Source organism: Ambystoma mexicanum, chromosome 1q, assembly GCF_040938575.1.
Source record: "Ambystoma mexicanum isolate Mex_15411 chromosome 1q, UKY_AmexF1_1, whole genome shotgun sequence".
In the NCBI taxonomy this organism is placed as follows: Eukaryota; Metazoa; Chordata; class Amphibia; order Caudata; family Ambystomatidae; genus Ambystoma; species Ambystoma mexicanum.
Genome location: NC_090922.1, coordinates 593,098,145 through 593,125,114, shown reverse-complemented (window position 1 = coordinate 593,125,114; position 26,970 = coordinate 593,098,145). Strand labels below are relative to the sequence as shown.

Sequence of the window (26,970 nt, the reverse complement as noted above, 5' to 3'; positions counted from 1 at the left end):
GTGACATTGGCCAAAAGGCAGGCAGAGTCTGCCTTTGCCTGAGGACTCCCCTCGTTTACATAAGGTCTAGGGCTTCTGGGAGGCAGGCGTGAGATTTTCTTTTGGGCCCCAGAGATGGGGCTCCTCCCCCAGGATGTTGAAAAAGCAGCCCGCTCTCTCCTTTCTCAGGACACAGGGGTCATTTTCCGCCCTCACCCTGTCTTGCACGGGTGCTGGGCCTCCTGGGCTGCCAGGTTCTTTTGCCCGCCAGGGCAAAGCCCGCCGGGCAAAGGACGGCGTTTGTCAGGCGTTCGTCAGCCGATCGGGGCCCGGGCCCAAACCCCTGCCCACTGGGGCCATATCCTCCTGGATGCTAGCTTGGAGCCAGCCTCTGCTGGCTCACCAGCAGGTGGCGACAGCAGCAAGCATTAGCTAAAGGCTCCCCCCTCTGGCTACCACTGCAAGGCATCAGCCTGGCTGTGCTGCGAGGACCCCTGCAAAGGCTGACTGACAGCTGGGGGGTGCAAGCCAACAGCTGAAAAGCAGGCTTTGCGCTTTCATTTGCTCTGTTTCTTTTTAACCAGCATAGGTAACCCTGCACTTGGCAGGGCTTCAAAACATTGAGTGAAACTCTTTAATGTTCCTCTCCACGGAAATCTTTAGTAAAAGGCGAAAGATTTATTCGGTTTGAAGAGAAACCAGAGTATGCGCTCTAGTGGCCCCGACTGCGGCCGCAAAAAATGCAACACCTCACTAGCTCAGGGTGACTTAGTGAAGCAGTGCACACGATGACGCTTTTTGAGATGAAGCGAATGGAGAATGCCATCGGGCTCCGAACCCGTGGCAGAATGACTTTATTTGCAAGCAATCCCATCCAAAGTCATGAAACCTGGCAGGGGATTGTGGGTATGCAAATTTCTCCAGACCGCAGGCCATGTAACATTGGCCAAAAGGCAAGCAGAGTCTGCTTTTGCTTGAGGACTCCCCTCGTTTACATAAGGTCTAGGGCTTCTGGGAGGCAGGCGTGAGATTTTCTTTTGGGCCCCAGAGATGGGGCTCCTCCCCCAGGATGTTGAAGAAGCAGCCCGCTCTCTCCTTTCTCAGGACACAGGGGTCATTTTCCGCCCTCACCCTGTCTTGCACGGGTGCTGGGCCTCCTGGGCTGCCAGCGGGCAAAGGACGGCGTTTGTCAGGCGTTCGTCAGCCGATCGGGGCCCGGGCCCAAACCCCTGCCCACTGGGGCCATATCCTCCTGGATGCTAGCTTGGAGCCAGCCTCTGCTGGCTCACCAGCAGGTGGCGACAGCAGCAAGCATTAGCTAAAGGCTCCCCCCTCTGGCTACCACTGCAAGGCATCAGCCTGGCTGTGCTGCAAGGACCCCTGCAAAGGCTGACTGACAGCTGGGGGGTGCAAGCCAACAGCTGAAAAGCAGGCTTTGCGCTTTCATTTGCTCTGTTTCTTTTTTTTTTTAACCAGCATAGGTAACCCTGCACTTGGCAGGGCTTCAAAAAATTGAGTGAAACTCTTTAATGTTCCTCTCCACGGAAATCTTTAGTAAAAGGCGAAAGATTTATTCGGTTTGAAGAGAAACCAGAGTATGCGCTCTAGTGGCCCCGACTGCGGCCGCAAAAAATGCAACACCTCACTAGCTCAGGGTGACTTAGTGAAGCAGTGCACACGATGACGCTTTTTGAGATGAAGCGAATGGAGAATGCTATCGGGCTCCGAACCCGTGGCAGAATGACTTTATTTGCAAGCAATCCCATCCAAAGTCATGAAACCTGGCAGGGGATTGTGGGTATGCAAATTTCTCCAGACCGCAGGCCATGTGACATTGGCCAAAAGGCAGGCAGAGTCTGCCTTTGCCTGAGGACTCCCCTCGTTTACATAAGGTCTAGGGCTTCTGGGAGGCAGGCGTGAGATTTTCTTTTGGGCCCCAGAGATGGGGCTCCTCCCCCAGGATGTTGAAAAAGCAGCCCGCTCTCTCCTTTCTCAGGACACAGGGGTCATTTTCCGCCCTCACCCTGTCTTGCACGGGTGCTGGGCCTCCTGGGCTGCCAGCGGGCAAAGGACGGCGTTTGTCAGGCGTTCGTCAGCCGATCGGGGCCCGGGCCCAAACCCCTGCCCACTGGGGCCATATCCTCCTGGATGCTAGCTTGGAGCCAGCCTCTGCTGGCTCACCAGCAGGTGGCGACAGCAGCAAGCATTAGCTAAAGGCTCCCCCCTCTGGCTACCACTGCAAGGCATCAGCCTGGCTGTGCTGCGAGGACCCCTGCAAAGGCTGACTGACAGCTGGGGGGTGCAAGCCAACAGCTGAAAAGCAGGCTTTGCGCTTTCATTTGCTCTGTTTCTTTTTAACCAGCATAGGTAACCCTGCACTTGGCAGGGCTTCAAAAAATTGAGTGAAACTCTTTAATGTTCCTCTCCACGGAAATCTTTAGTAAAAGGCGAAAGATTTATTCGGTTTGAAGAGAAACCAGAGTATGCGCTCTAGTGGCCCCGACTGCGGCCGCAAAAAATGCAACACCTCACTAGCTCAGGGTGACTTAGTGAAGCAGTGCACACGATGACGCTTTTTGAGATGAAGCGAATGGAGAATGCTATCGGGCTCCGAACCCGTGGCAGAATGACTTTATTTGCAAGCAATCCCATCCAAAGTCATGAAACCTGGCAGGGGATTGTGGGTATGCAAATTTCTCCAGACCGCAGGCCATGTGACATTGGCCAAAAGGCAGGCAGAGTCTGCCTTTGCCTGAGGACTCCCCTCGTTTACATAAGGTCTAGGGCTTCTGGGAGGCAGGCGTGAGATTTTCTTTTGGGCCCCAGAGATGGGGCTCCTCCCCCAGGATGTTGAAAAAGCAGCCCGCTCTCTCCTTTCTCAGGACACAGGGGTCATTTTCCGCCCTCACCCTGTCTTGCACGGGTGCTGGGCCTCCTGGGCTGCCAGGTTCTTTTGCCCGCCAGGGCAAAGCCCGCCGGGCAAAGGACGGCGTTTGTCAGGCGTTTGTCAGGCGATCGGGGCCCGGGCCCAAACCCCTGCCCACTGGGGCCATATCCTCCTGGATGCTAGCTTGGAGCCAGCCTCTGCTGGCTCACCAGCAGGTGGCGACAGCAGCAAGCATTAGCTAAAGGCTCCCCCCTCTGGCTACCACTGCAAGGCATCAGCCTGGCTGTGCTGCGAGGACCCCTGCAAAGGCTGACTGACAGCTGGGGGGTGCAAGCCAACAGCTGAAAAGCAGGCTTTGCGCTTTCATTTGCTCTGTTTCTTTTTTTTTTTTAACCAGCATAGGTAACCCTGCACTTGGCAGGGCTTCAAAAAATTGAGTGAAACTCTTTAATGTTCCTCTCCACGGAAATCTTTAGTAAAAGGCGAAAGATTTATTCGGTTTGAAGAGAAACCAGAGTATGCGCTCTAGTGGCCCCGACTGCGGCCGCAAAAAATGCAACACCTCACTAGCTCAGGGTGACTTAGTGAAGCAGTGCACACGATGACGCTTTTTGAGATGAAGCGAATGGAGAATGCTATCGGGCTCCGAACCCGTGGCAGAATGACTTTATTTGCAAGCAATCCCATCCAAAGTCATGAAACCTGGCAGGGGATTGTGGGTATGCAAATTTCTCCAGACCGCAGGCCATGTGACATTGGCCAAAAGGCAGGCAGAGTCTGCCTTTGCCTGAGGACTCCCCTCGTTTACATAAGGTCTAGGGCTTCTGGGAGGCAGGCGTGAGATTTTCTTTTGGGCCCCAGAGATGGGGCTCCTCCCCCAGGATGTTGAAAAAGCAGCCCACTCTCTCCTTTCTCAGGACACAGGGGTCATTTTCCGCCCTCACCCTGTCTTGCACGGGTGCTGGGCCTCCTGGGCTGCCAGCGGGCAAAGGACGGCGTTTGTCAGGCGTTCGTCAGCCGATCGGGGCCCGGGCCCAAACCCCTGCCCACTGGGGCCATATCCTCCTGGATGCTAGCTTGGAGCCAGCCTCTGCTGGCTCACCAGCAGGTGGCGACAGCAGCAAGCATTAGCTAAAGGCTCCCCCCTCTGGCTACCACTGCAAGGCATCAGCCTGGCTGTGCTGCAAGGACCCCTGCAAAGGCTGACTGACAGCTGGGGGGTGCAAGCCAACAGCTGAAAAGCAGGCTTTGCGCTTTCATTTGCTCTGTTTCTTTTTTTTTTTAACCAGCATAGGTAACCCTGCACTTGGCAGGGCTTCAAAAAATTGAGTGAAACTCTTTAATGTTCCTCTCCACGGAAATCTTTAGTAAAAGGCGAAAGATTTATTCGGTTTGAAGAGAAACCAGAGTATGCGCTCTAGTGGCCCCGACTGCGGCCGCAAAAAATGCAACACCTCACTAGCTCAGGGTGACTTAGTGAAGCAGTGCACACGATGACGCTTTTTGAGATGAAGCGAATGGAGAATGCTATCGGGCTCCGAACCCGTGGCAGAATGACTTTATTTGCAAGCAATCCCATCCAAAGTCATGAAACCTGGCAGGGGATTGTGGGTATGCAAATTTCTCCAGACCGCAGGCCATGTGACATTGGCCAAAAGGCAGGCAGAGTCTGCCTTTGCCTGAGGACTCCCCTCGTTTACATAAGGTCTAGGGCTTCTGGGAGGCAGGCGTGAGATTTTCTTTTGGGCCCCAGAGATGGGGCTCCTCCCCCAGGATGTTGAAAAAGCAGCCCGCTCTCTCCTTTCTCAGGACACAGGGGTCATTTTCCGCCCTCACCCTGTCTTGCACGGGTGCTGGGCCTCCTGGGCTGCCAGCGGGCAAAGGACGGCGTTTGTCAGGCGTTCGTCAGCCGATCGGGGCCCGGGCCCAAACCCCTGCCCACTGGGGCCATATCCTCCTGGATGCTAGCTTGGAGCCAGCCTCTGCTGGCTCACCAGCAGGTGGCGACAGCAGCAAGCATTAGCTAAAGGCTCCCCCCTCTGGCTACCACTGCAAAGCATCAGCCTGGCTGTGCTGCGAGGACCCCTGCAAAGGCTGACTGACAGCTGGGGGGTGCAAGCCAACAGCTGAAAAGCAGGCTTTGCGCTTTCATTTGCTCTGTTTCTTTTTTTTTTTAACCAGCATAGGTAACCCTGCACTTGGCAGGGCTTCAAAAAATTGAGTGAAACTCTTTAATGTTCCTCTCCACGGAAATCTTTAGTAAAAGGCGAAAGATTTATTCGGTTTGAAGAGAAACCAGAGTATGCGCTCTAGTGGCCCCGACTGCGGCCGCAAAAAATGCAACACCTCACTAGCTCAGGGTGACTTAGTGAAGCAGTGCACACGATGACGCTTTTTGAGATGAAGCGAATGGAGAATGCTATCGGGCTCCGAACCCGTGGCAGAATGACTTTATTTGCAAGCAATCCCATCCAAAGTCATGAAACCTGGCAGGGGATTGTGGGTATGCAAATTTCTCCAGACCGCAGGCCATGTGACATTGGCCAAAAGGCAGGCAGAGTCTGCCTTTGCCTGAGGACTCCCCTCGTTTACATAAGGTCTAGGGCTTCTGGGAGGCAGGCGTGAGATTTTCTTTTGGGCCCCAGAGATGGGGCTCCTCCCCCAGGATGTTGAAAAAGCAGCCCGCTCTCTCCTTTCTCAGGACACAGGGGTCATTTTCCGCCCTCACCCTGTCTTGCACGGGTGCTGGGCCTCCTGGGCTGCCAGGTTCTTTTGCCCGCCAGGGCAAAGCCCGCCGGGCAAAGGACGGCGTTTGTCAGGCGTTCGTCAGCCGATCGGGGCCCGGGCCCAAACCCCTGCCCACTGGGGCCATATCCTCCTGGATGCTAGCTTGGAGCCAGCCTCTGCTGGCTCACCAGCAGGTGGCGACAGCAGCAAGCATTAGCTAAAGGCTCCCCCCTCTGGCTACCACTGCAAGGCATCAGCCTGGCTGTGCTGCGAGGACCCCTGCAAAGGCTGACTGACAGCTGGGGGGTGCAAGCCAACAGCTGAAAAGCAGGCTTTGCGCTTTCATTTGCTCTGTTTCTTTTTAACCAGCATAGATAACCCTGCACTTGGCAGGGCTTCAAAACATTGAGTGAAACTCTTTAATGTTCCTCTCCACGGAAATCTTTAGTAAAAGGCGAAAGATTTATTCGGTTTGAAGAGAAACCAGAGTATGCGCTCTAGTGGCCCCGACTGCGGCCGCAAAAAATGCAACACCTCACTAGCTCAGGGTGACTTAGTGAAGCAGTGCACACGATGACGCTTTTTGAGATGAAGCGAATGGAGAATGCCATCGGGCTCCGAACCCGTGGCAGAATGACTTTATTTGCAAGCAATCCCATCCAAAGTCATGAAACCTGGCAGGGGATTGTGGGTATGCAAATTTCTCCAGACCGCAGGCCATGTAACATTGGCCAAAAGGCAAGCAGAGTCTGCTTTTGCTTGAGGACTCCCCTCGTTTACATAAGGTCTAGGGCTTCTGGGAGGCAGGCGTGAGATTTTCTTTTGGGCCCCAGAGATGGGGCTCCTCCCCCAGGATGTTGAAGAAGCAGCCCGCTCTCTCCTTTCTCAGGACACAGGGGTCATTTTCCGCCCTCACCCTGTCTTGCACGGGTGCTGGGCCTCCTGGGCTGCCAGCGGGCAAAGGACGGCGTTTGTCAGGCGTTCGTCAGCCGATCGGGGCCCGGGCCCAAACCCCTGCCCACTGGGGCCATATCCTCCTGGATGCTAGCTTGGAGCCAGCCTCTGCTGGCTCACCAGCAGGTGGCGACAGCAGCAAGCATTAGCTAAAGGCTCCCCCCTCTGGCTACCACTGCAAGGCATCAGCCTGGCTGTGCTGCAAGGACCCCTGCAAAGGCTGACTGACAGCTGGGGGGTGCAAGCCAACAGCTGAAAAGCAGGCTTTGCGCTTTCATTTGCTCTGTTTCTTTTTTTTTTTAACCAGCATAGGTAACCCTGCACTTGGCAGGGCTTCAAAAAATTGAGTGAAACTCTTTAATGTTCCTCTCCACGGAAATCTTTAGTAAAAGGCGAAAGATTTATTCGGTTTGAAGAGAAACCAGAGTATGCGCTCTAGTGGCCCCGACTGCGGCCGCAAAAAATGCAACACCTCACTAGCTCAGGGTGACTTAGTGAAGCAGTGCACACGATGACGCTTTTTGAGATGAAGCGAATGGAGAATGCTATCGGGCTCCGAACCCGTGGCAGAATGACTTTATTTGCAAGCAATCCCATCCAAAGTCATGAAACCTGGCAGGGGATTGTGGGTATGCAAATTTCTCCAGACCGCAGGCCATGTGACATTGGCCAAAAGGCAGGCAGAGTCTGCCTTTGCCTGAGGACTCCCCTCGTTTACATAAGGTCTAGGGCTTCTGGGAGGCAGGCGTGAGATTTTCTTTTGGGCCCCAGAGATGGGGCTCCTCCCCCAGGATGTTGAAAAAGCAGCCCGCTCTCTCCTTTCTCAGGACACAGGGGTCATTTTCCGCCCTCACCCTGTCTTGCACGGGTGCTGGGCCTCCTGGGCTGCCAGCGGGCAAAGGACGGCGTTTGTCAGGCGTTCGTCAGCCGATCGGGGCCCGGGCCCAAACCCCTGCCCACTGGGGCCATATCCTCCTGGATGCTAGCTTGGAGCCAGCCTCTGCTGGCTCACCAGCAGGTGGCGACAGCAGCAAGCATTAGCTAAAGGCTCCCCCCTCTGGCTACCACTGCAAGGCATCAGCCTGGCTGTGCTGCGAGGACCCCTGCAAAGGCTGACTGACAGCTGGGGGGTGCAAGCCAACAGCTGAAAAGCAGGCTTTGCGCTTTCATTTGCTCTGTTTCTTTTTAACCAGCATAGGTAACCCTGCACTTGGCAGGGCTTCAAAAAATTGAGTGAAACTCTTTAATGTTCCTCTCCACGGAAATCTTTAGTAAAAGGCGAAAGATTTATTCGGTTTGAAGAGAAACCAGAGTATGCGCTCTAGTGGCCCCGACTGCGGCCGCAAAAAATGCAACACCTCACTAGCTCAGGGTGACTTAGTGAAGCAGTGCACACGATGACGCTTTTTGAGATGAAGCGAATGGAGAATGCTATCGGGCTCCGAACCCGTGGCAGAATGACTTTATTTGCAAGCAATCCCATCCAAAGTCATGAAACCTGGCAGGGGATTGTGGGTATGCAAATTTCTCCAGACCGCAGGCCATGTGACATTGGCCAAAAGGCAGGCAGAGTCTGCCTTTGCCTGAGGACTCCCCTCGTTTACATAAGGTCTAGGGCTTCTGGGAGGCAGGCGTGAGATTTTCTTTTGGGCCCCAGAGATGGGGCTCCTCCCCCAGGATGTTGAAAAAGCAGCCCGCTCTCTCCTTTCTCAGGACACAGGGGTCATTTTCCGCCCTCACCCTGTCTTGCACGGGTGCTGGGCCTCCTGGGCTGCCAGGTTCTTTTGCCCGCCAGGGCAAAGCCCGCCGGGCAAAGGACGGCGTTTGTCAGGCGTTTGTCAGGCGATCGGGGCCCGGGCCCAAACCCCTACCCACTGGGGCCATATCCTCCTGGATGCTAGCTTGGAGCCAGCCTCTGCTGGCTCACCAGCAGGTGGCGACAGCAGCAAGCATTAGCTAAAGGCTCCCCCCTCTGGCTACCACTGCAAGGCATCAGCCTGGCTGTGCTGCGAGGACCCCTGCAAAGGCTGACTGACAGCTGGGGGGTGCAAGCCAACAGCTGAAAAGCAGGCTTTGCGCTTTCATTTGCTCTGTTTCTTTTTTTTTTTTAACCAGCATAGGTAACCCTGCACTTGGCAGGGCTTCAAAAAATTGAGTGAAACTCTTTAATGTTCCTCTCCACGGAAATCTTTAGTAAAAGGCGAAAGATTTATTCGGTTTGAAGAGAAACCAGAGTATGCGCTCTAGTGGCCCCGACTGCGGCCGCAAAAAATGCAACACCTCACTAGCTCAGGGTGACTTAGTGAAGCAGTGCACACGATGACGCTTTTTGAGATGAAGCGAATGGAGAATGCTATCGGGCTCCGAACCCGTGGCAGAATGACTTTATTTGCAAGCAATCCCATCCAAAGTCATGAAACCTGGCAGGGGATTGTGGGTATGCAAATTTCTCCAGACCGCAGGCCATGTGACATTGGCCAAAAGGCAGGCAGAGTCTGCCTTTGCCTGAGGACTCCCCTCGTTTACATAAGGTCTAGGGCTTCTGGGAGGCAGGCGTGAGATTTTCTTTTGGGCCCCAGAGATGGGGCTCCTCCCCCAGGATGTTGAAAAAGCAGCCCACTCTCTCCTTTCTCAGGACACAGGGGTCATTTTCCGCCCTCACCCTGTCTTGCACGGGTGCTGGGCCTCCTGGGCTGCCAGGTTCTTTTGCCCGCCAGGGCAAAGCCCGCCGGGCAAAGGACGGCGTTTGTCAGGCGATCGGGGCCCGGGCCCAAACCCCTGCCCACTGGGGCCATATCCTCCTGGATGCTAGCTTGGAGCCAGCCTCTGCTGGCTCACCAGCAGGTGGCGACAGCAGCAAGCATTAGCTAAAGGCTCCCCCCTCTGGCTACCACTGCAAGGCATCAGCCTGGCTGTGCTGCGAGGACCCCTGCAAAGGCTGACTGACAGCTGGGGGGTGCAAGCCAACAGCTGAAAAGCAGGCTTTGCGCTTTCATTTGCTCTGTTTCTTTTTAACCAGCATAGGTAACCCTGCACTTGGCAGGGCTTCAAAACATTGAGTGAAACTCTTTAATGTTCCTCTCCACGGAAATCTTTAGTAAAAGGCGAAAGATTTATTCGGTTTGAAGAGAAACCAGAGTATGCGCTCTAGTGGCCCCGACTGCGGCCGCAAAAAATGCAACACCTCACTAGCTCAGGGTGACTTAGTGAAGCAGTGCACACGATGACGCTTTTTGAGATGAAGCGAATGGAGAATGCCATCGGGCTCCGAACCCGTGGCAGAATGACTTTATTTGCAAGCAATCCCATCCAAAGTCATGAAACCTGGCAGGGGATTGTGGGTATGCAAATTTCTCCAGACCGCAGGCCATGTAACATTGGCCAAAAGGCAGGCAGAGTCTGCTTTTGCTTGAGGACTCCCCTCGTTTACATAAGGTCTAGGGCTTCTGGGAGGCAGGCGTGAGATTTTCTTTTGGGCCCCAGAGATGGGGCTCCTCCCCCAGGATGTTGAAGAAGCAGCCCGCTCTCTCCTTTCTCAGGACACAGGGGTCATTTTCCGCCCTCACCCTGTCTTGCACGGGTGCTGGGCCTCCTGGGCTGCCAGCGGGCAAAGGACGGCGTTTGTCAGGCGTTCGTCAGCCGATCGGGGCCCGGGCCCAAACCCCTGCCCACTGGGGCCATATCCTCCTGGATGCTAGCTTGGAGCCAGCCTCTGCTGGCTCACCAGCAGGTGGCGACAGCAGCAAGCATTAGCTAAAGGCTCCCCCCTCTGGCTACCACTGCAAGGCATCAGCCTGGCTGTGCTGCAAGGACCCCTGCAAAGGCTGACTGACAGCTGGGGGGTGCAAGCCAACAGCTGAAAAGCAGGCTTTGCGCTTTCATTTGCTCTGTTTCTTTTTTTTTTTAACCAGCATAGGTAACCCTGCACTTGGCAGGGCTTCAAAAAATTGAGTGAAACTCTTTAATGTTCCTCTCCACGGAAATCTTTAGTAAAAGGCGAAAGATTTATTCGGTTTGAAGAGAAACCAGAGTATGCGCTCTAGTGGCCCCGACTGCGGCCGCAAAAAATGCAACACCTCACTAGCTCAGGGTGACTTAGTGAAGCAGTGCACACGATGACGCTTTTTGAGATGAAGCGAATGGAGAATGCTATCGGGCTCCGAACCCGTGGCAGAATGACTTTATTTGCAAGCAATCCCATCCAAAGTCATGAAACCTGGCAGGGGATTGTGGGTATGCAAATTTCTCCAGACCGCAGGCCATGTGACATTGGCCAAAAGGCAGGCAGAGTCTGCCTTTGCCTGAGGACTCCCCTCGTTTACATAAGGTCTAGGGCTTCTGGGAGGCAGGCGTGAGATTTTCTTTTGGGCCCCAGAGATGGGGCTCCTCCCCCAGGATGTTGAAAAAGCAGCCCGCTCTCTCCTTTCTCAGGACACAGGGGTCATTTTCCGCCCTCACCCTGTCTTGCACGGGTGCTGGGCCTCCTGGGCTGCCAGCGGGCAAAGGACGGCGTTTGTCAGGCGTTCGTCAGCCGATCGGGGCCCGGGCCCAAACCCCTGCCCACTGGGGCCATATCCTCCTGGATGCTAGCTTGGAGCCAGCCTCTGCTGGCTCACCAGCAGGTGGCGACAGCAGCAAGCATTAGCTAAAGGCTCCCCCCTCTGGCTACCACTGCAAAGCATCAGCCTGGCTGTGCTGCGAGGACCCCTGCAAAGGCTGACTGACAGCTGGGGGGTGCAAGCCAACAGCTGAAAAGCAGGCTTTGCGCTTTCATTTGCTCTGTTTCTTTTTTTTTTTAACCAGCATAGGTAACCCTGCACTTGGCAGGGCTTCAAAAAATTGAGTGAAACTCTTTAATGTTCCTCTCCACGGAAATCTTTAGTAAAAGGCGAAAGATTTATTCGGTTTGAAGAGAAACCAGAGTATGCGCTCTAGTGGCCCCGACTGCGGCCGCAAAAAATGCAACACCTCACTAGCTCAGGGTGACTTAGTGAAGCAGTGCACACGATGACGCTTTTTGAGATGAAGCGAATGGAGAATGCTATCGGGCTCCGAACCCGTGGCAGAATGACTTTATTTGCAAGCAATCCCATCCAAAGTCATGAAACCTGGCAGGGGATTGTGGGTATGCAAATTTCTCCAGACCGCAGGCCATGTGACATTGGCCAAAAGGCAGGCAGAGTCTGCCTTTGCCTGAGGACTCCCCTCGTTTACATAAGGTCTAGGGCTTCTGGGAGGCAGGCGTGAGATTTTCTTTTGGGCCCCAGAGATGGGGCTCCTCCCCCAGGATGTTGAAAAAGCAGCCCGCTCTCTCCTTTCTCAGGACACAGGGGTCATTTTCCGCCCTCACCCTGTCTTGCACGGGTGCTGGGCCTCCTGGGCTGCCAGGTTCTTTTGCCCGCCAGGGCAAAGCCCGCCGGGCAAAGGACGGCGTTTGTCAGGCGTTCGTCAGCCGATCGGGGCCCGGGCCCAAACCCCTGCCCACTGGGGCCATATCCTCCTGGATGCTAGCTTGGAGCCAGCCTCTGCTGGCTCACCAGCAGGTGGCGACAGCAGCAAGCATTAGCTAAAGGCTCCCCCCTCTGGCTACCACTGCAAGGCATCAGCCTGGCTGTGCTGCGAGGACCCCTGCAAAGGCTGACTGACAGCTGGGGGGTGCAAGCCAACAGCTGAAAAGCAGGCTTTGCGCTTTCATTTGCTCTGTTTCTTTTTAACCAGCATAGGTAACCCTGCACTTGGCAGGGCTTCAAAACATTGAGTGAAACTCTTTAATGTTCCTCTCCACGGAAATCTTTAGTAAAAGGCGAAAGATTTATTCGGTTTGAAGAGAAACCAGAGTATGCGCTCTAGTGGCCCCGACTGCGGCCGCAAAAAATGCAACACCTCACTAGCTCAGGGTGACTTAGTGAAGCAGTGCACACGATGACGCTTTTTGAGATGAAGCGAATGGAGAATGCCATCGGGCTCCGAACCCGTGGCAGAATGACTTTATTTGCAAGCAATCCCATCCAAAGTCATGAAACCTGGCAGGGGATTGTGGGTATGCAAATTTCTCCAGACCGCAGGCCATGTAACATTGGCCAAAAGGCAGGCAGAGTCTGCTTTTGCTTGAGGACTCCCCTCGTTTACATAAGGTCTAGGGCTTCTGGGAGGCAGGCGTGAGATTTTCTTTTGGGCCCCAGAGATGGGGCTCCTCCCCCAGGATGTTGAAGAAGCAGCCCGCTCTCTCCTTTCTCAGGACACAGGGGTCATTTTCCGCCCTCACCCTGTCTTGCACGGGTGCTGGGCCTCCTGGGCTGCCAGCGGGCAAAGGACGGCGTTTGTCAGGCGTTCGTCAGCCGATCGGGGCCCGGGCCCAAACCCCTGCCCACTGGGGCCATATCCTCCTGGATGCTAGCTTGGAGCCAGCCTCTGCTGGCTCACCAGCAGGTGGCGACAGCAGCAAGCATTAGCTAAAGGCTCCCCCCTCTGGCTACCACTGCAAGGCATCAGCCTGGCTGTGCTGCAAGGACCCCTGCAAAGGCTGACTGACAGCTGGGGGGTGCAAGCCAACAGCTGAAAAGCAGGCTTTGCGCTTTCATTTGCTCTGTTTCTTTTTTTTTTTAACCAGCATAGGTAACCCTGCACTTGGCAGGGCTTCAAAAAATTGAGTGAAACTCTTTAATGTTCCTCTCCACGGAAATCTTTAGTAAAAGGCGAAAGATTTATTCGGTTTGAAGAGAAATCAGAGTATGCGCTCTAGTGGCCCCGACTGCGGCCGCAAAAAATGCAACACCTCACTAGCTCAGGGTGACTTAGTGAAGCAGTGCACACGATGACGCTTTTTGAGATGAAGCGAATGGAGAATGCTATCGGGCTCCGAACCCGTGGCAGAATGACTTTATTTGCAAGCAATCCCATCCAAAGTCATGAAACCTGGCAGGGGATTGTGGGTATGCAAATTTCTCCAGACCGCAGGCCATGTGACATTGGCCAAAAGGCAGGCAGAGTCTGCCTTTGCCTGAGGACTCCCCTCGTTTACATAAGGTCTAGGGCTTCTGGGAGGCAGGCGTGAGGTTTTCTTTTGGGCCCCAGAGATGGGGCTCCTCCCCCAGGATGTTGAAAAAGCAGCCCGCTCTCTCCTTTCTCAGGACACAGGGGTCATTTTCCGCCCTCACCCTGTCTTGCACGGGTGCTGGGCCTCCTGGGCTGCCAGGTTCTTTTGCCCGCCAGGGCAAAGCCCGCCGGGCAAAGGACGGCGTTTGTCAGGCGTTTGTCAGGCGATCGGGGCCCGGGCCCAAACCCCTGCCCACTGGGGCCATATCCTCCTGGATGCTAGCTTGGAGCCAGCCTCTGCTGGCTCACCAGCAGGTGGCGACAGCAGCAAGCATTAGCTAAAGGCTCCCCCCTCTGGCTACCACTGCAAGGCATCAGCCTGGCTGTGCTGCGAGGACCCCTGCAAAGGCTGACTGACAGCTGGGGGATGCAAGCCAACAGCTGAAAAGCAGGCTTTGCGCTTTCATTTGCTCTGTTTCTTTTTTTTTTTTAACCAGCATAGGTAACCCTGCACTTGGCAGGGCTTCAAAAAATTGAGTGAAACTCTTTAATGTTCCTCTCCACGGAAATCTTTAGTAAAAGGCGAAAGATTTATTCGGTTTGAAGAGAAACCAGAGTATGCGCTCTAGTGGCCCCGACTGCGGCCGCAAAAAATGCAACACCTCACTAGCTCAGGGTGACTTAGTGAAGCAGTGCACACGATGACGCTTTTTGAGATGAAGCGAATGGAGAATGCTATCGGGCTCCGAACCCGTGGCAGAATGACTTTATTTGCAAGCAATCCCATCCAAAGTCATGAAACCTGGCAGGGGATTGTGGGTATGCAAATTTCTCCAGACCGCAGGCCATGTGACATTGGCCAAAAGGCAGGCAGAGTCTGCCTTTGCCTGAGGACTCCCCTCGTTTACATAAGGTCTAGGGCTTCTGGGAGGCAGGCGTGAGATTTTCTTTTGGGCCCCAGAGATGGGGCTCCTCCCCCAGGATGTTGAAAAAGCAGCCCGCTCTCTCCTTTCTCAGGACACAGGGGTCATTTTCCGCCCTCACCCTGTCTTGCACGGGTGCTGGGCCTCCTGGGCTGCCAGGTTCTTTTGCCCGCCAGGCAAAGGACGGCGTTTGTCAGGCGTTTGTCAGCCGATCGGGGCCCGGGCCCAAACCCCTGCCCACTGGGGCCATATCCTCCTGGATGCTAGCTTGGAGCCAGCCTCTGCTGGCTCACCAGCAGGTGGCGACAGCAGCAAGCATTAGCTAAAGGCTCCCCCCTCTGGCTACCACTGCAAGGCATCAGCCTGGCTGTGCTGCAAGGACCCCTGCAAAGGCTGACTGACAGCTGGGGGGTGCAAGCCAACAGCTGAAAAGCAGGCTTTGCGCTTTCATTTGCTCTGTTTCTTTTTTTTTTTAACCAGCATAGGTAACCCTGCACTTGGCAGGGCTTCAAAAAATTGAGTGAAACTCTTTAATGTTCCTCTCCACGGAAATCTTTAGTAAAATGTTATTTATTTTGGTTTTAACATTCAAGCCATACAGTGAAAAAATTCATATCAATCACAAACTTTTACAAAAACATACATAATCAGAAATTTAAAAAAACACAACAAATCACATTCAAAGGAAAACATCATCGATGGAGTTAATGTCCCATTTTGAGAAAACTTTTGTCTCGTCTCCATTTCTGGCTTCCAGCAAAATACAGTCTCTGATCCGTGAAACCAGTAAACGAACAAAATTATCAACAGCACAATCACATTTGTGCCACAGATGTTGACACCTCAGGATCCACAACACCTCCTTCACCGCACTGATGATCTGCCAAGCACAGCGGTCTTTAACCCCCACACTGTGATGCCTAGGTCCGTACAACACATCTGCTTCGTTCATATTAGACACATCCATAAACTTGGCCAAAAAAATGGAAACTCTTTTCCAAGCCTGGATTGCAAAATCACACTCCACCAGAATGTGCTTAGGTGTTTCAACCCCCGTGCAGCCCGCCCTGGAACAGTGGTTTACCATGGACAGACGTCGCCTGAACATAAAAGCCCTGCAAGGTAAACATTCCCGAACCACCATCCATGCCACGTCTTTCTGCCCGTTGGACAATTGTTTACTGGACAGGTTACCCCAAATTGTACGTGAAATTGGGGCAGAGAACGATGAAACCAGTTGAACTGGGACAGAGTCCAGAACAAAACATGAAATAGCTTTCGCATTCCAAAGTTCGAGTGGTAGATCATGTAGTTTGAATTTCACAATGAAATCATAAGCTTTTTTGTACAGCATTGGGCAATCCCACGAGAATGGGACAGTATTTGTGTGAGTGAGCATACCCATCCTTCTCATAAACCTCCCAAAATAAAACCTAGCAAAAAAACCATAGGGTGAAGAAAGGGAAACAATCTCCTTCACAATGCGTGCCACAAACATTGACATAGCAGTGAAAAGAAAATCAGGAACCCCCTTCCCTCCCTTCTCAACAGGCAACATCAAAACCACCCTTGAGGCCCTCTCCACCTTACTACCCCAAAAAAACACAAACATCAAACGATTTACAGCCTTGCATGTCGTCCTGTCCGGGGGGAACACATTTGCAACAAACAATAACGTGGGTAAAATAATAGATTTCAAAATCAAAATCTTCCCAGACATGGTGAGTTGTCGACTTGACCACATATCCAATTTTCGTTTAACTTTCCCCACTACCTCCAACCAACTCTTAATTCCACTAACATTCCTATCAAAAATTATACCCAACACCTTCACCTGATCCACTCGCACACTCACCACATTCCGAATGATACTTGTGTCCCGCCATGGGCCAATGCAAAAAGCCTCACTCTTGTCTGCATTAATCTTAGAGCCTGAAGCCTGCCCATAGCTATTTGCCACCTTCATGGCCTCCAAAACCGATGGCGTGTCGCTGCACACAATGGACACATCGTCCATGTATGCCAATGCTTTTACTTCTACCTGCCCTCCACCCGGAACAAAACAACCAGCAATACGCTGATTACTTCTTACTGCTCTCAAAAAAGGTTCTAAGCACAGTACGTATAACAACGCTGACAGGGGGCATCCCTGTCTTACCCCAGATCTTACAGCTAATGGGTCTGAGGCAAAGCCGTTCACCATAACTCTACTTACCATGTCTGCATAAAACACTTTCAGCCAACCAACAAAAATGTCGCTCATTCCCATCGCTCGCAAGACACGCCACATATACTTGTGATTAACACGATCATATGCTTTTTCCTGATCCAAGCTCACAATGGTCAATGGAAAATTCCTTTCTTTAGCGTAAAAACATACGTCTCTCAAAATGAGTAGATTGTCTGTGACAGACCTTGTAGGAACACCACACCCTTGACCTGGATGTACCAAAGCACCAATCACCTTCTGAAGACGAAACATCAAAACCTTTGCTAAGACCTTATAATCAGCATTAAGGAGAGTGATAGGCCTCCAATTTTTTAGATCAATTCTCTCTCCTTTATTCTTGTAAAGCAAAGAAATCACCCCATCTCTCATACTCTCACTCAATGTTTTATCTCTCAGACATTCTGCAAACACCTCTACCATATCAGCCTTCACCAGATCCCAAAAAACCCTAAAAAACTCAATAGGCAACCCATCAGATCCAGGAGACTTCCCTAACTGAAAAGAGAAAACAGACCTCTCAACTTCATCCAGTGTTAGGCCACCTTCAAGGGCTTGCAGTTGTGTGTCTGTCAAAGGCCTATCTAAATAATGTAAAAACCCATCACCAACATCCACATCCACCTCTTGCTCTTCATAAAGTGCCTCATAGAAATCTCTAACAGTAGCTCTCAATCGTGCCTGATCAGTCACCACATTCCCAACAGCGTCCTTAATAGCAGACATTCTTTCTTTCTTCTTCCCCAACTTCTTAAAGAAATACCTGCTACAGGTTTCATTTTCATCCAAATGCTGAAGTCGACTTTGGAAAACAACTTTCTTTTCCTCTTCTCCATAATCCTCTTGTAGCACATCTTTCACCAGCTGCACATCCTCTTGTACAGGAAAACCCATATCCTGTAAGTGGACTAGATTCTGCAGCCTTCTTTGCAAACCCACAATTCTCTTCTTCTTTTCCCCGGCCACCCTCCTCCCTACTGCCATAAAGAAACCCCTAGCACGATGTTTCACCATATCCCACCATTCACCCAATGTACTGAAGCACACCTTCAAACTCTGCCATTCTCTATAACGATTAGTGAAACTTGACGTCACCGTAACATCATCAAGCAAGGAACAATTCAATTTCCACTTCCCAGGACCCTTAGGCTGAACCCCTGGAAGTTCAACAGTCAAATCCAGTCTTTTGTGATCCGAAAAAAAAACAGGTGTTAAAACAAAGGTTAACGGTTTAACTGCCCTTGAAGTAAACAAATAATCCAGTCTGGCAAAAGAAGAGCCAGAAGCATTAAACCATGTGTAATCTGCTCTACCACGTTTCAGCGTGAGACCCGTGTCTACAAGAGATGTATCTTTCAACAGGCCTTTCAACACTCTACTCGATTCATCCAGTATACCTCTTCTACTATCCAGAGGTCTCATGATGCAGTTAAAATCACCACCTAAAACAACATGCCTGTCTGTCACTAGCAATACGCGCAGTCTTGCAAAAAGCGATTTCCTGCCGTGACACGTAGTAGGAGCATACACATTAATGAGTCTCAACTTACAGTCATGCAAGTCAGCATCAACACACAAAAGGCGTCCAGGTTCAGCCTCCATGACAGAAATGACCTCAAAATCGTGTCCAGTCATAAGGATTCCCACTCCTGCAGCTCTTTCTACATTTGACCCCGACCAATAAGAGTTGCCAGCAGTCCATTGATCTTTCAAGTACTTGTAATTTCTCATAAAAGGGATCCCACATTCTTGTAAGAAGAGGACATCAGATTTGACCCCCTTTAGACCACCAAAAACAGCACGCTGTTTCTGCACTGAACACATACTGCGCACATTGACCGATGAAACTGTCAAAGCCATCAAGGATAACAATGTGGACCACAAAAAAAACTTATCCATCATTAATGGCATTTTTGAGGCGATCTTTCTTCCTTTCACTACCCCTCCGTCTTGGTTTCGGGAGGCTCACTAAAGGGTCTCCTTCAGAGCTCAAAACCGGCAAATCCTTCAGTTGTACTCCCACATCCAATGTACCACACTCTTCCTGTTGCACACCATCTCGCACCAAAAGGGCTTGCTCATGAGGATAAGAGGTAGCTTCATCTGTACTTTCATACAGCAGTAGAGGCGTTGAAAAAGGTGTCTCTGCAACCCCTTCATCAATATTCTGTGTCTCTCCTGATTTGAACACCTCACTCGACTCTGGAACATTATCTTCCTTATTGCTCCGGGCTGAGCCTGGCTCACACTCCTTTACCAACTCCAAAGACAAGTCTGAGATCCCCAGACCAGAGGGTGGCTCCACTTCAAATTCACTGCTAGAAGCAGCAGGTTTCCCCGAGGCTTCCGATATCAGCGATTCACTACCAGAAGTCAGGGTTTGTAGTGCCATAGCTTGTTTCTTATGTAAACCTTGTTCACCTACTTGGTCCAAAAGTTTACGCTTATTCCATGCTGGAAGCCTGCCAGCCCTTGTATCAGGCACAACTTCTATTTCATCATCGCTGACGTCTTGTACCAAAAGTTGCATTTCTTTCTCAGAGCTGTATTCCTCTGGAGCGTCCACCTCAATAGAGTCACAATGCTCTTCCTCTTCCACCCTTCCTTCTTCTTCCTGAGGCTGGGTTTTCTTTTTCATAATGTTCGCATATGATAACGGGCACGTATTGTACACATGACCCCTCTCACCGCACAGAAAACATGCTCTCTGAAGTTTGCAACGGTTAGTTTCATGGTCAGCGCCGCAGTTCTTACATTGCACCTTCTGGCATGCCACTGCTAGGTGGCCCATTTCCCCGCAGTTCCTGCAGAGCTTTGGCATTCCGTGATACATGACATCACCTCGGTTGTTGCCCAACATCACAATGCTCGGAAGATGACGCACTCCATGGACACCTTGCGGATCAGCTTGCAACTTAACCAGCCATTTTCTTGCTCCAGTCCATATGGTGTCGTCATCCAGCACTCTTCTGCATGCAGAGACCACAGTGCAATGTCTCTTCAGAGACATTGCACTGCTGGTCTCTGCATGCAGAGAGATGCTGGAATTGCACGACACCATATGGACTGGAGCAAGAAAATGGCTGGTAAGTCAAGCTGTCCGCAAGGTGTCCATTCCCTTAGCTTCTTCATACTTCCTCCAGAAGTTCTGCAAACAGGCAGCATCCTTGAAACTCACATCAAAGTTTTCATTCTTTCCAGGCAGCTTTACCAAGCAATTCAGCTCTGCAGGGGTCACTCCTAGCGTCTTCTGGATAATGATCCGGCTGAAGTCCAGTCTCGTCATAAAAGACAGGTCCGAGGCTCCCATCAAACAAAAGCGAACAACATGATGTCTTCTGGTCCCAGGTCTCAGCAGAGAGGTCATGATGATAGAGGCTTCTCGAACCGGAAAGAAGGGGGCACTGCACAATGCAGGCCCCCTAGACTGCAGCAGCTCCTCCTCCTCGCCAGACAGCTCTTCTCCACGGAAATCTTCAGCGAAAGATTTATTCGGTTTGAAGAGAAACCAGAGTATGCGCTCTAGTGGCCCCGACTGCGGCCGCAAAAAATGCAACACCTCACTAGCTCAGGGTGACTTAGTGAAGCAGTGCACACGATGACGCTTTTTGAGATGAAGCGAATGGAGAATGCTATCGGGCTCCGAACCCGTGGCAGAATGACTTTATTTGCAAGCAATCCCATCCAAAGTCATGAAACCTGGCAGGGGATTGTGGGTATGCAAATTTCTCCAGACCGCAGGCCATGTGACATTGGCCAAAAGGCAGGCAGAGTCTGCCTTTGCCTGAGGACTCCCCTCGTTTACATAAGGTCTAGGGCTTCTGGGAGGCAGGCGTGAGATTTTCTTTTGGGCCCCAGAGATGGGGCTCCTCCCCCAGGATGTTGAAGAAGCAGCCCGCTCTCTCCTTTCTCAGGACACAGGGGTAATTTTCCGCCCTCACCCTGTCTTGCACGGGTGCTGGGCCTCCTGGGCTGCCAGCGGGCAAAGGACGGCGTTTGTCAGGCGTTCGTCAGCCGATCGGGGCCCGGGCCCAAACCCCTGCCCACTGGGGCCATATCCTCCTGGATGCTAGCTTGGAGCCAGCCTCTGCTGGCTCACCAGCAGGTGGCGACAGCAGCAAGCATTAGCTAAAGGCTCCCCCCTCTGGCTACCACTGCAAGGCATCAGCCTGGCTGTGCTGCGAGGACCCCTGCAAAGGCTGACTGACAGCTGGGGGGTGCAAGCCAACAGCTGAAAAGCAGGCTTTGCGCTTTCATTTGCTCTGTTTCTTTTTTTTTTTAACCAGCATAGGTAACCCTGCACTTGGCAGGGCTTCAAAAAATTGAGTGAAACTCTTTAATGTTCCTCTCCACGGAAATCTTTAGTAAAAGGCGAAAGATTTATTCGGTTTGAAGAGAAACCAGAGTATGCGCTCTAGTGGCCCCGACTGCGGCCGCAAAAAATGCAACACCTCACTAGCTCAGGGTGACTTAGTGAAGCAGTGCACACGATGACGCTTTTTGAGATGAAGCGAATGGAGAATGCTATCGGGCTCCGAACCCGTGGCAGAATGACTTTATTTGCAAGCAATCCCATCCAAAGTCATGAAACCTGGCAGGGGATTGTGGGTATGCAAATTTCTCCAGACCGCAGGCCATGTGACATTGGCCAAAAGGCAGGCAGAGTCTGCCTTTGCCTGAGGACTCCCCTCGTTTACATAAGGTCTAGGGCTTCTGGGAGGCAGGCGTGAGATTTTCTTTTGGGCCCCAGAGATGGGGCTCCTCCCCCAGGATGTTGAAGAAGCAGCCCGCTCTCTCCTTTCTCAGGACACAGGGGTCATTTTCCGCCCTCACCCCGTCTTGCACGGGTGCTGGGCCTCCTGGGCTGCCAGCGGGCAAAGGACGGCGTTTGTCAGGCGTTCGTCAGCCGATCGGGGCCCGGGCCCAAACCCCTGCCCACTGGGGCCATATCCTCCTGGATGCTAGCTTGGAGCCAGCCTCTGCTGGCTCACCAGCAGGTGGCGACAGCAGCAAGCATTAGCTAAAGGCTCCCCCCTCTGGCTACCACTGCAAGGCATCAGCCTGGCTGTGCTGCGAGGACCCCTGCAAAGGCTGACTGACAGCTGGGGGGTGCAAGCCAACAGCTGAAAAGCAGGCTTTGCGCTTTCATTTGCTCTGTTTCTTTTTAACCAGCATAGGTAACCCTGCACTTGGCAGGGCTTCAAAAAATTGAGTGAAACTCTTTAATGTTCCTCTCCACGGAAATCTTTAGTAAAAGGCGAAAGATTTATTCGGTTTGAAGAGAAACCAGAGTATGCGCTCTAGTGGCCCCGACTGCGGCCGCAAAAAATGCAACACCTCACTAGCTCAGGGTGACTTAGTGAAGCAGTGCACACGATGACGCTTTTTGAGATGAAGCGAATGGAGAATGCTATCGGGCTCCGAACCCGTGGCAGAATGACTTTATTTGCAAGCAATCCCATCCAAAGTCATGAAACCTGGCAGGGGATTGTGGGTATGCAAATTTCTCCAGACCGCAGGCCATGTGACATTGGCCAAAAGGCAGGCAGAGTCTGCCTTTGCCTGAGGACTCCCCTCGTTTACATAAGGTCTAGGGCTTCTGGGAGGCAGGCGTGAGATTTTCTTTTGGGCCCCAGAGATGGGGCTCCTCCCCCAGGATGTTGAAAAAGCAGCCCGCTCTCTCCTTTCTCAGGACACAGGGGTCATTTTCCGCCCTCACCCTGTCTTGCACGGGTGCTGGGCCTCCTGGGCTGCCAGGTTCTTTTGCCCGCCAGGGCAAAGCCCGCCGGGCAAAGGACGGCGTTTGTCAGGCGTTTGTCAGGCGATCGGGGCCCGGGCCCAAACCCCTGCCCACTGGGGCCATATCCTCCTGGATGCTAGCTTGGAGCCAGCCTCTGCTGGCTCACCAGCAGGTGGCGACAGGAGCAAGCATTAGCTAAAGGCTCCCCCCTCTGGCTACCACTGCAAGGCATCAGCCTGGCTGTGCTGCGAGGACCCCTGCAAAGGCTGACTGACAGCTGGGGGGTGCAAGCCAACAGCTGAAAAGCAGGCTTTGCGCTTTCATTTGCTCTGTTTCTTTTTTTTTTTTAACCAGCATAGGTAACCCTGCACTTGGCAGGGCTTCAAAAAATTGAGTGAAACTCTTTAATGTTCCTCTCCACGGAAATCTTTAGTAAAAGGCGAAAGATTTATTCGGTTTGAAGAGAAACCAGAGTATGCGCTCTAGTGGCCCCGACTGCGGCCGCAAAAAATGCAACACCTCACTAGCTCAGGGTGACTTAGTGAAGCAGTGCACACGATGACGCTTTTTGAGATGAAGCGAATGGAGAATGCTATCGGGCTCCGAACCCGTGGCAGAATGACTTTATTTGCAAGCAATCCCATCCAAAGTCATGAAACCTGGCAGGGGATTGTGGGTATGCAAATTTCTCCAGACCGCAGGCCATGTGACATTGGCCAAAAGGCAGGCAGAGTCTGCCTTTGCCTGAGGACTCCCCTCGTTTACATAAGGTCTAGGGCTTCTGGGAGGCAGGCGTGAGATTTTCTTTTGGGCCCCAGAGATGGGGCTCCTCCCCCAGGATGTTGAAAAAGCAGCCCGCTCTCTCCTTTCTCAGGACACAGGGGTCATTTTCCGCCCTCACCCTGTCTTGCACGGGTGCTGGGCCTCCTGGGCTGCCAGGTTCTTTTGCCCGCCAGGGCAAAGCCCGCTGGGCAAAGGACGGCGTTTGTCAGGCGTTTGTCAGCCGATCGGGGCCCGGGCCCAAACCCCTGCCCACTGGGGCCATATCCTCCTGGATGCTAGCTTGGAGCCAGCCTCTGCTGGCTCACCAGCAGGTGGCGACAGCAGCAAGCATTAGCTAAAGGCTCCCCCCTCTGGCTACCACTGCAAGGCATCAGCCTGGCTGTGCTGCGAGGACCCCTGCAAAGGCTGACTGACAGCTGGGGGGTGCAAGCCAACAGCTGAAAAGCAGGCTTTGCGCTTTCATTTGCTCTGTTTCTTTTTTTTTATAACCAGCATAGGTAACCCTGCACTTGGCAGGGCTTCAAAAAATTGAGTGAAACTCTTTAATGTTCCTCTCCACGGAAATCTTTAGTAAAAGGCGAAAGATTTATTCGGTTTGAAGAGAAACCAGAGTATGCGCTCTAGTGGCCCCGACTGCGGCCGCAAAAAATGCAACACCTCACTAGCTCAGGGTGACTTAGTGAAGCAGTGCACACGATGACGCTTTTTGAGATGAAGCGAATGGAGAATGCTATCGGGCTCCGAACCCGTGGCAGAATGACTTTATTTGCAAGCAATCCCATCCAAAGTCATGAAACCTGGCAGGGGATTGTGGGTATGCAAATTTCTCCAGACCGCAGGCCATGTGACATTGGCCAAAAGGCAGGCAGAGTCTGCTTTTGCTTGAGGACTCCCCTCGTTTACATAAGGTCTAGGGCTTCTGGGAGGCAGGCGTGAGATTTTCTTTTGGGCCCCAGAGATGGGGCTCCTCCCCCAGGATGTTGAAGAAGCAGCCCGCTCTCTCCTTTCTCAGGACACAGGGGTCATTTTCCGCCCTCACCCTGTCTTGCACGGGTGCTGGGCCTCCTGGGCTGCCAGCGGGCAAAGGACGGCGTTTGTCAGGCGTTCGTCAGCCGATCGGGGCCCGGGCCCAAACCCCTGCCCACTGGGGCCATATCCTCCTGGATGCTAGCTTGGAGCCAGCCTCTGCTGGCTCACCAGCAGGTGGCGACAGCAGCAAGCATTAGCTAAAGGCTCCCCCCTCTGGCTACCACTGCAAGGCATCAGCCTGGCTGTGCTGCAAGGACCCCTGCAAAGGCTGACTGACAGCTGGGGGGTGCAAGCCAACAGCTGAAAAGCAGGCTTTGCGCTTTCATTTGCTCTGTTTCTTTTTTTTTTTAACCAGCATAGGTAACCCTGCACTTGGCAGGGCTTCAAAAAATTGAGTGAAACTCTTTAATGTTCCTCTCCACGGAAATCTTTAGTAAAAGGCGAAAGATTTATTCGGTTTGAAGAGAAACCAGAGTATGCGCTCTAGTGGCCCCGACTGCGGCCGCAAAAAATGCAACACCTCACTAGCTCAGGGTGACTTAGTGAAGCAGTGCACACGATGACGCTTTTTGAGATGAAGCGAATGGAGAATGCTATCGGGCTCCGAACCCGTGGCAGAATGACTTTATTTGCAAGCAATCCCATCCAAAGTCATGAAACCTGGCAGGGGATTGTGGGTATGCAAATTTCTCCAGACCGCAGGCCATGTGACATTGGCCAAAAGGCAGGCAGAGTCTGCCTTTGCCTGAGGACTCCCCTCGTTTACATAAGGTCTAGGGCTTCTGGGAGGCAGGCGTGAGATTTTCTTTTGGGCCCCAGAGATGGGGCTCCTCCCCCAGGATGTTGAAAAAGCAGCCCGCTCTCTCCTTTCTCAGGACACAGGGGTCATTTTCCGCCCTCACCCTGTCTTGCACGGGTGCTGGGCCTCCTGGGCTGCCAGGTTCTTTTGCCCGCCAGGGCAAAGCCCGCCGGGCAAAGGACGGCGTTTGTCAGGCGTTTGTCAGGCGATCGGGGCCCGGGCCCAAACCCCTGCCCACTGGGGCCATATCCTCCTGGATGCTAGCTTGGAGCCAGCCTCTGCTGGCTCACCAGCAGGTGGCGACAGCAGCAAGCATTAGCTAAAGGCTCCCCCCTCTGGCTACCACTGCAAGGCATCAGCCTGGCTGTGCTGCGAGGACCCCTGCAAAGGCTGACTGACAGCTGGGGGGTGCAAGCCAACAGCTGAAAAGCAGGCTTTGCGCTTTCATTTGCTCTGTTTCTTTTTTTTTTTTAACCAGCATAGGTAACCCTGCACTTGGCAGGGCTTCAAAAAATTGAGTGAAACTCTTTAATGTTCCTCTCCACGGAAATCTTTAGTAAAAGGCGAAAGATTTATTCGGTTTGAAGAGAAACCAGAGTATGCGCTCTAGTGGCCCCGACTGCGGCCGCAAAAAATGCAACACCTCACTAGCTCAGGGTGACTTAGTGAAGCAGTGCACACGATGACGCTTTTTGAGATGAAGCGAATGGAGAATGCTATCGGGCTCCGAACCCGTGGCAGAATGACTTTATTTGCAAGCAATCCCATCCAAAGTCATGAAACCTGGCAGGGGATTGTGGGTATGCAAATTTCTCCAGACCGCAGGCCATGTGACATTGGCCAAAAGGCAGGCAGAGTCTGCCTTTGCCTGAGGACTCCCCTCGTTTACATAAGGTCTAGGGCTTCTGGGAGGCAGGCGTGAGATTTTCTTTTGGGCCCCAGAGATGGGGCTCCTCCCCCAGGATGTTGAAAAAGCAGCCCACTCTCTCCTTTCTCAGGACACAGGGGTCATTTTCCGCCCTCACCCTGTCTTGCACGGGTGCTGGGCCTCCTGGGCTGCCAGGTTCTTTTGCCCGCCAGGGCAAAGCCCGCCGGGCAAAGGACGGCGTTTGTCAGGCGTTCGTCAGCCGATCGGGGCCCGGGCCCAAACCCCTGCCCACTGGGGCCATATCCTCCTGGATGCTAGCTTGGAGCCAGCCTCTGCTGGCTCACCAGCAGGTGGCGACAGCAGCAAGCATTAGCTAAAGGCTCCCCCCTCTGGCTACCACTGCAAGGCATCAGCCTGGCTGTGCTGCGAGGACCCCTGCAAAGGCTGACTGACAGCTGGGGGGTGCAAGCCAACAGCTGAAAAGCAGGCTTTGCGCTTTCATTTGCTCTGTTTCTTTTTAACCAGCATAGGTAACCCTGCACTTGGCAGGGCTTCAAAACATTGAGTGAAACTCTTTAATGTTCCTCTCCACGGAAATCTTTAGTAAAAGGCGAAAGATTTATTCGGTTTGAAGAGAAACCAGAGTATGCGCTCTAGTGGCCCCGACTGCGGCCGCAAAAAATGCAACACCTCACTAGCTCAGGGTGACTTAGTGAAGCAGTGCACACGATGACGCTTTTTGAGATGAAGCGAATGGAGAATGCCATCGGGCTCCGAACCCGTGGCAGAATGACTTTATTTGCAAGCAATCCCATCCAAAGTCATGAAACCTGGCAGGGGATTGTGGGTATGCAAATTTCTCCAGACCGCAGGCCATGTAACATTGGCCAAAAGGCAGGCAGAGTCTGCTTTTGCTTGAGGACTCCCCTCGTTTACATAAGGTCTAGGGCTTCTGGGAGGCAGGCGTGAGATTTTCTTTTGGGCCCCAGAGATGGGGCTCCTCCCCCAGGATGTTGAAG

General features: G+C 52.7%; 23 non-coding genes across 23 annotated transcripts; all 23 read right to left on the bottom strand.

The window, feature by feature from the left end:
* Positions 1–570: 570 nt before the first annotated feature.
* LOC138565126 (U5 spliceosomal RNA) lies at positions 571–686 on the bottom strand. The gene has a single exon (XR_011301040.1). It is a non-coding gene; the product is annotated as a U5 spliceosomal RNA (small nuclear RNA).
* Positions 687–1,462: 776 nt separating this feature from the next.
* LOC138564565 (U5 spliceosomal RNA) lies at positions 1,463–1,578 on the bottom strand. Its single transcript, XR_011300509.1, has one exon. It is a non-coding gene; the product is annotated as a U5 spliceosomal RNA (small nuclear RNA).
* Positions 1,579–2,348: 770 nt separating this feature from the next.
* Positions 2,349–2,464, bottom strand: LOC138564563 (U5 spliceosomal RNA). The gene has a single exon (XR_011300507.1). It is a non-coding gene; the product is annotated as a U5 spliceosomal RNA (small nuclear RNA).
* An 806-nt stretch (positions 2,465–3,270) lies between these two features.
* On the bottom strand, positions 3,271–3,386 carry LOC138564562 (U5 spliceosomal RNA). Its single transcript, XR_011300506.1, has one exon. It is a non-coding gene; the product is annotated as a U5 spliceosomal RNA (small nuclear RNA).
* Positions 3,387–4,162: 776 nt separating this feature from the next.
* LOC138564561 (U5 spliceosomal RNA) lies at positions 4,163–4,278 on the bottom strand. Its single transcript, XR_011300505.1, has one exon. It is a non-coding gene; the product is annotated as a U5 spliceosomal RNA (small nuclear RNA).
* Positions 4,279–5,054: 776 nt separating this feature from the next.
* LOC138564560 (U5 spliceosomal RNA) lies at positions 5,055–5,170 on the bottom strand. The gene has a single exon (XR_011300504.1). It is a non-coding gene; the product is annotated as a U5 spliceosomal RNA (small nuclear RNA).
* A 799-nt stretch (positions 5,171–5,969) lies between these two features.
* LOC138565125 (U5 spliceosomal RNA) lies at positions 5,970–6,085 on the bottom strand. Its single transcript, XR_011301039.1, has one exon. It is a non-coding gene; the product is annotated as a U5 spliceosomal RNA (small nuclear RNA).
* A 776-nt stretch (positions 6,086–6,861) lies between these two features.
* LOC138564558 (U5 spliceosomal RNA) lies at positions 6,862–6,977 on the bottom strand. The gene has a single exon (XR_011300503.1). It is a non-coding gene; the product is annotated as a U5 spliceosomal RNA (small nuclear RNA).
* Positions 6,978–7,747: 770 nt separating this feature from the next.
* Positions 7,748–7,863, bottom strand: LOC138564557 (U5 spliceosomal RNA). Its single transcript, XR_011300502.1, has one exon. It is a non-coding gene; the product is annotated as a U5 spliceosomal RNA (small nuclear RNA).
* Positions 7,864–8,669: 806 nt separating this feature from the next.
* LOC138564556 (U5 spliceosomal RNA) lies at positions 8,670–8,785 on the bottom strand. The gene has a single exon (XR_011300501.1). It is a non-coding gene; the product is annotated as a U5 spliceosomal RNA (small nuclear RNA).
* Positions 8,786–9,573: 788 nt separating this feature from the next.
* On the bottom strand, positions 9,574–9,689 carry LOC138565124 (U5 spliceosomal RNA). Its single transcript, XR_011301038.1, has one exon. It is a non-coding gene; the product is annotated as a U5 spliceosomal RNA (small nuclear RNA).
* A 776-nt stretch (positions 9,690–10,465) lies between these two features.
* Positions 10,466–10,581, bottom strand: LOC138564555 (U5 spliceosomal RNA). The gene has a single exon (XR_011300500.1). It is a non-coding gene; the product is annotated as a U5 spliceosomal RNA (small nuclear RNA).
* A 776-nt stretch (positions 10,582–11,357) lies between these two features.
* On the bottom strand, positions 11,358–11,473 carry LOC138564554 (U5 spliceosomal RNA). The gene has a single exon (XR_011300499.1). It is a non-coding gene; the product is annotated as a U5 spliceosomal RNA (small nuclear RNA).
* Positions 11,474–12,272: 799 nt separating this feature from the next.
* On the bottom strand, positions 12,273–12,388 carry LOC138565123 (U5 spliceosomal RNA). The gene has a single exon (XR_011301037.1). It is a non-coding gene; the product is annotated as a U5 spliceosomal RNA (small nuclear RNA).
* A 776-nt stretch (positions 12,389–13,164) lies between these two features.
* LOC138565017 (U5 spliceosomal RNA) lies at positions 13,165–13,280 on the bottom strand. Its single transcript, XR_011300938.1, has one exon. It is a non-coding gene; the product is annotated as a U5 spliceosomal RNA (small nuclear RNA).
* An 806-nt stretch (positions 13,281–14,086) lies between these two features.
* On the bottom strand, positions 14,087–14,202 carry LOC138564553 (U5 spliceosomal RNA). The gene has a single exon (XR_011300498.1). It is a non-coding gene; the product is annotated as a U5 spliceosomal RNA (small nuclear RNA).
* A 6,823-nt stretch (positions 14,203–21,025) lies between these two features.
* On the bottom strand, positions 21,026–21,141 carry LOC138564551 (U5 spliceosomal RNA). The gene has a single exon (XR_011300496.1). It is a non-coding gene; the product is annotated as a U5 spliceosomal RNA (small nuclear RNA).
* Positions 21,142–21,911: 770 nt separating this feature from the next.
* On the bottom strand, positions 21,912–22,027 carry LOC138564550 (U5 spliceosomal RNA). The gene has a single exon (XR_011300495.1). It is a non-coding gene; the product is annotated as a U5 spliceosomal RNA (small nuclear RNA).
* An 806-nt stretch (positions 22,028–22,833) lies between these two features.
* Positions 22,834–22,949, bottom strand: LOC138564549 (U5 spliceosomal RNA). Its single transcript, XR_011300494.1, has one exon. It is a non-coding gene; the product is annotated as a U5 spliceosomal RNA (small nuclear RNA).
* Positions 22,950–23,754: 805 nt separating this feature from the next.
* On the bottom strand, positions 23,755–23,870 carry LOC138564548 (U5 spliceosomal RNA). The gene has a single exon (XR_011300493.1). It is a non-coding gene; the product is annotated as a U5 spliceosomal RNA (small nuclear RNA).
* A 776-nt stretch (positions 23,871–24,646) lies between these two features.
* On the bottom strand, positions 24,647–24,762 carry LOC138564547 (U5 spliceosomal RNA). Its single transcript, XR_011300492.1, has one exon. It is a non-coding gene; the product is annotated as a U5 spliceosomal RNA (small nuclear RNA).
* An 806-nt stretch (positions 24,763–25,568) lies between these two features.
* LOC138564545 (U5 spliceosomal RNA) lies at positions 25,569–25,684 on the bottom strand. Its single transcript, XR_011300490.1, has one exon. It is a non-coding gene; the product is annotated as a U5 spliceosomal RNA (small nuclear RNA).
* Positions 25,685–26,483: 799 nt separating this feature from the next.
* LOC138565121 (U5 spliceosomal RNA) lies at positions 26,484–26,599 on the bottom strand. The gene has a single exon (XR_011301036.1). It is a non-coding gene; the product is annotated as a U5 spliceosomal RNA (small nuclear RNA).
* Between the last annotated feature and the right edge of the window lie 371 nt (positions 26,600–26,970).